This window comes from Gopherus flavomarginatus, chromosome 3, assembly GCF_025201925.1.
Source record: "Gopherus flavomarginatus isolate rGopFla2 chromosome 3, rGopFla2.mat.asm, whole genome shotgun sequence".
NCBI classification, from domain to species: domain Eukaryota; kingdom Metazoa; phylum Chordata; order Testudines; family Testudinidae; genus Gopherus; species Gopherus flavomarginatus.
Window position 1 is genome coordinate 149,822,688 of NC_066619.1, and position 6,000 is coordinate 149,828,687.

Below are 6,000 nucleotides of genomic sequence, written 5' to 3' on the forward strand. Positions count from 1 at the left end.
TGTAGATGCAACTATGCCAAGGAAGAAATATTTCTGATCGGCATCGCTGGTGTCCTTTGGGGAGATGCTGTGGCTGCTACGTCAGCCGAACGCCTTGTGCCAGCTTACGCTGAGCCAGCACTAGGGGCTCTTCGGGCTACACGGAAAAGGCTGTGTAGTGTAAACCGAGCCTCATTCTCCATTGCCTTGCTCCTTGCATTGTGCAAGCTGAGTGAGTGTGTGATGCTGCCACAGCATCAGGTGCAAGGGAGGGGAGAATCCAGTCTGTCAGCCCAGAGTCAGCTTTGGCTTCTGGTCTCTTTGTGCCAGCAGCGCCACCCTCTCAGGAGCAGAACGGCTGTCCCGGAAGTGTGTGCAGGTGGGACCACAGCGTGACGTCCTGCAGCAATCCCATCTAGTGGCTGAGGAGCTGGACTCCACGGTCACGAGTCAGAGCAGAACACAGTTGGCTCTAGTTTGCACATGTGGTTTGTGAAGGCCCGGGCAGCCCCCAGGATCAGAACCGTGGAGCAGGGGAGCAAGTCTGATATCTATGTGAGCACAGACGAGAAGTCTAGGGGAGGTATCACAGCCCAGTAAAGAGATAGGGTCTATTTCATTAGCTTCTGCCATTAGCCTACTGTTTATGCTAGGCAAGTCTTTTCCCCTTCCCATTACCTCTCCCACCCTTTGTCTGTTTAGACTGTAAGCTCTATGGGGCAGGGACTGTCTTTCAACATGCATTTGTACAGCACCTGGCACTATGGGGCCCTGATCTCATCAGCACAGGAAATCCCCTGACCTTTTGCAGGGATCCTTTGGAGCTGGCTGGCGTCTGATAGAACACTTGATGATGTTTTACTTTCACTATCCACAGCGACCAGGATTTTCAAAGAGCCCCGTTAGAGGAGCAGGAAAGGCTGAAGGCTCTGAAGTGGTTTACAAGGACTCCAGAAACGACCTCCTCTGGCTCCATATGCTCCAGCACATCCTCTTTGCTTTGTGTTAGTGACTCGAACAGGCAACAGACAGCAGCGCTGGGGAGACGAGAGGGAAGAACAGAGAAAAGCAACATGCAAGTAGAAAATGAGAGACTGCCGTCACCACAAAGTAGACGGCCATTTGGGTAGGTTTTTTGCTGTTGTAGTTATTCATAAGCTTTGTTTGACGAGAAAAGCAATATTTCCCTTTAAAGCACAGCTAAAACCGCAGGGTTCTTTCCTAGCTCCAAGTAAGAGTGAGAGGAACCACAAAACAGAACTTTCTAAATAGACTGCAACAATGTGGGACGTGCAAATGTGGAAGGATGCACGATTACTACACAATCATGAAAGGTTCCAAATGAAACCGGAGCCCCGTTGTGCTAGGAGCTGTACAAACACATTTGGGAGACAGTCCCTGCCCTGAACAGCTCGCAGTCTAAGTGGACAAAGGAAACAGAGGGTGGGAAGGGAAACAGAATCACAGAAAGGTGAAGTGATTTGCTCAAAGCCACACAGCGGGTCAATGGCAGAACCAAGAATAAAGTCCAGATCTTTAACCTCTAGACCACACTGCCTCCATGAAGAATGGGATGGAAAATACATCTCATATGGATTACTGTGTTCAGTTCTGGTTATTCCATCTCAACAAGGGCTGTGGGGCTTCAGAATAGGCCCCAAGACTGATCAGAGGCATGGAAGGGGATACAGGCCTTGGGATACAGGCAAACCACTAGCAAATGGGGGTTGGGAGGAAACTTCCCCTAGGACAGGTTATCCTATAACTCTCTGCTGCGGAGTTTCTTGCACCTTCCTGTGATCCAGCCAGTGCTGGCCACTGCCGGGGACAGGATATTGGGCTAAACGGACTCAGCTCTGATCCACGTCCTCCTGTGTCCTGGAAGCAGTGGTGAGAGAGCCAGTATCAGAACACACCTACCTCAAGCCTCCTCTCAGACATCCCTGAATGAGGGTGAGCTGGGAAACAAGAAGGAAAGAGGGTCCAGTCCACCAATCGCAGGCCTCAGGACTAGTTATCCCAGGATACCATCTGCTGCAGGACTGATTCCAGCCCTCCTCACAAGCCAGGCTGTGGCCTTTATATGCTGCTTAACTTGCTCAGCTCGGACCCAGGGCAATCAGTGGTCACCACCAAGCTGGCTTTGACTACCACAAGGCCTGGCAGTGGCCATTTGCTCACAGGCCAGGAGATGGGGCAGAACTGATTTTGTGGTTTATTTGAGGCTCTGATCCTCTATCATTGCCATCATGAGTATCCCATGAGAGCTCAGCCTCCTCAGGTTAGACCCTTTGCCACGTCAGAAGAGGAAGCGACGTGAAACAAGCCCTTGCTACCAGACAGCTTTGTTTTGGTGGCTTTTTTTTTTTCATACCAACAGTCTTCTGGAAAGCTGCCCCATGTTAAACAACACAGCTCCCAAAGTCACTAGTGAGGAATAGCAGAAAGGGGAGAGTAAGAGGAGCATTGAGAGGAATAGACGGTTTCAGATAGTAGGAAAAAAGAACCGAGTGCAATGAGGTAGCATGGTCTAGTGGGTAGGGCAGCTACCTGTGATTTAGGAGGCCTTGTGGCTATTCCCTGTTCTGCTCCTGAACATTTGGGTGACCTTGGACAAATCATCTCACCTCTCTGCACCCTCTCCTGCCTTTGCAGTGACGTTGGGACCAGCAAGGAGTTATGTTTGTAACCACTGGACCAGACACCGATGCACAAAGCTGCTTGCAGGTTCCCACTGCCAAAGGAAATCGGAGTTAGAGAGACAGGAGGATCTTGTGGTTAAGGCACTGCACGAGGACTCAGGAGGACTGTGCTTGACTCCTGCCCCAGACTCCCTGAGTGATCTGGAATGGGTTGCTTGGGTCAAGACTTTCAAAGGGAGACTCCTACAGTTAACCTCTTCAATCCAGGCTTTAGGCACCTAAGCAAACCGTCCAATTTTCAAAGGTGCTGAGCACTCAGCTGCTCCCACTGTTGCTGTGAAATCTGCTGGCTGCTCATTACTCTTTCAATCTGGGGTTGTTTGCTTACATCAGGAGCCTAAATGGAGACTCCTCGACTGAGACTCGTGGCCTTCATATGTCTGTCAAAGTTTATGTCTCCAGGTCGCCCTGAGGAGGAAAGGCAGGCATTATCTTACCTTTTTTGCTGGACAGCAGCAGTGCCGCAGTATTTGCTGCCGCGCACCTCTTAGCGAGTCCACCCACTTCCAGGGGCAGGAGGGGTCCAGACAGACAAACACGTCCAAGGCCCTCCGGGGACCATGGCCCTTCCCTCCCGCAAAGGAGGGGAAGCAGACTTTTGGGCTCTGCGGGGAGTCTCAGCCCCAGCCCATCTGTTTGGGGAAAGGCCCAGAGCTAGTGCTGGGGATTTCAACAAACGAAACAAACCAGCCCAGGTGCTTTCCTCAGACCCATGCTGGTCCCAAGCTGCTCCTCAGCATGTAGCCCAGTGGCTGGGACTGCCAACTGCAGTTCTGGCTCGGGTTGTTTCAGAGCACACCACCACCTGGGCTGGGTTCCTCCCTGTTAGGAGCCTGCCTGCCCCCAGGTGTGACAAGCCTCACAGAGGCAGCTTTTTGGGCCTGTGACCCCAGGAATTCTTTAACCTCTTCTTGACACACAGTCACTCTCTCCATGACAGAGATCCTGGGGGATGGGTGTCTGACCTCCCACCTCACTTTCCCAGGTGGGAAATGGGGAGGAATCTCTCTTCCCCCCTCCTTCATCTGTTTATACAGTCAGCTCCTCAGGGCAGGATTGTGCAGAGCCTGGCACCACGGGGCTCTGAGCTCAGTTTGGGTCTCCAAGGGCTACTGCATTACAGCTCCTAACAATAATTGTGAATAACGGGTGATGGAAAGGCAACACAGCAGGTCCTATCCCACCCCAACTCCTCTGTGCCTGAGAGCAGCATGCATGTCCCGCTCCAGATCCGGCCCAGGGCATTCTCTGTAAAAGTATTCCTACTCGTGTTTAAAATACATGAAAGTTCAGCTTATAATATTAATAACCTTTTGTTTTATTCTGCTGCCGCCAAATCACGTATTGGTTTCTATTTTTAATAGTTCTGACATTTGCTATGTTTAGCGCTTTGAAGTTTTACTTAAAAATAAAAAGCAGTTGACTGTAAATCTGAACTGGGAACATGGAACCATCTGTACATATTTATAAAGACTTAAATTTGGGGCAGACTGATGGTGTAATATTCTATACACCCCCTTTCATACTTGCAGTGTATATTTAAAGGACCAGATGTTTTAAAAGCTGATCCTGTTGAGAACAAAATCTGGCCACTTCATTAGGCACCCAAATGGGAGCTTCTACTTTTAAGATCCAGGCCCGCTGTATCTTAGTTCAATTTAGCTGGCCGTCCTCACAGCGGCGAGTCGACTGCCGCGGCTCCCCTGTCGACTCCACTTACTTCTCCTGGGGAGGTGGACTATGGGCATCGATTCGCAGATCGATTTATCGAGTCCAGACAAGACGCGATAAATCGATCCCTGATACATCGAACAATACTCACCAATCCAGCAGGTAGTATAGATGTACCCTTAGCCTGAAATGTATTTCAGACCCTTTATACTCAGGCTGCAGCCTATTGTACACAACCCTGCTGCGTTCAAAGTGGTCTAGATGTGACCTCAGCTATGGAACAAATTGTTCCAAACTCTCTGTGATTAATAAAATGAGGAGCCGAAGCAACACATTATTTGGTAAAAACCCAAACACATGAAACTCAAAGAGTAGAGAGATGGGTTCCTTTTAAGAAATGGAAATGAAGTTTATCATGTTTCATCTATTCCTTTAAAGTCTGTTATGGGAAAACCAAACACACGTCTTCTCCGTCACTTGCAGTGAAAGCTGGGCATCTTTCGGAAAAATGTCCTATAGCTCAAACAGACGTTCTGGGCTTGATGCAAAAATTGTTGGATGAGGTTCTCTGGCCTGTGTCATGCATGTCGGACTTGATGATCCAATGGGTCCCCTATTAGAGATTAAAACCTATGAATCTATATTGTCCCAGAACAATCCTCATTCCTTCTTACTGTCTGTGTGGAGAACATTCTCCCAAACCTTTCAAGTTGCTCTCCAGGATTTCCAAGATCCACAAACCCAGAAATCCTGGATGCCCCATCATCTCGGACATTGGCACTCTCACTGAAGGACAGTCTGGATATGTGGACTCTCTACTCAGACCCTATGCCACCAGCACTCCCAGCTATCTCCGTGACACCACTGATTTCCAGAGGAAACTACAATGCATTGGTGACATTCCAGAAAACACCATCCTAGCCACCATGAATGTAGAGGCTCTCTACACAAACATCCCACACACAGATGGAATACAAGCTGTCAGGAACAGTATCCCTGATGATGCCACAGCACAACTGGTTGCTGAGCTCTGTGCCTTTATCCTCACACACAACTATTTCAAATTTGATGACAATATATACCTCCAGATCAGTGGCATCGCTATGGGCACCCGCATGGCCCCACAATATGCCAACATTTTTGGCTGACCTAGAACAACCCCTCCTCAGCTCTCATCCACTCACACCCCTTCTCTACCTACGCTACATTGATGACATCTTCATCATCTGGACCCATGAGAAGGAGACTCTGGAAAAATTCCACCATGATTTCAACAGCTTCCACCCCACCATCAACCTCAGCCTGGACCAATCTACATAGGAGGTCTACTTCCTAGACACCATGGTGCAAATAAGCGATGGTCACATTAACACCACCCTATACCGAAAACCTACCGACCGCTATGCCTACCTTCATGCCTCCAGCTTCCATCCCGGGCACACCACACGATCCATTGTCTACAGCCAAGCACTGAGGTACAACCGCATCTGCTCTAACCCCTCAGACAGAGACCAACACCTACAAAATCTCCACCAAGCATTCTCAAAACTACAGTACCGGCACGAGGAAATAAGGAAACAGATCAACAGAGCCAGATGTGTACCCAGAAGCCTCCTACTGCAAGACAAACCCAAGAAAGAAACGAACA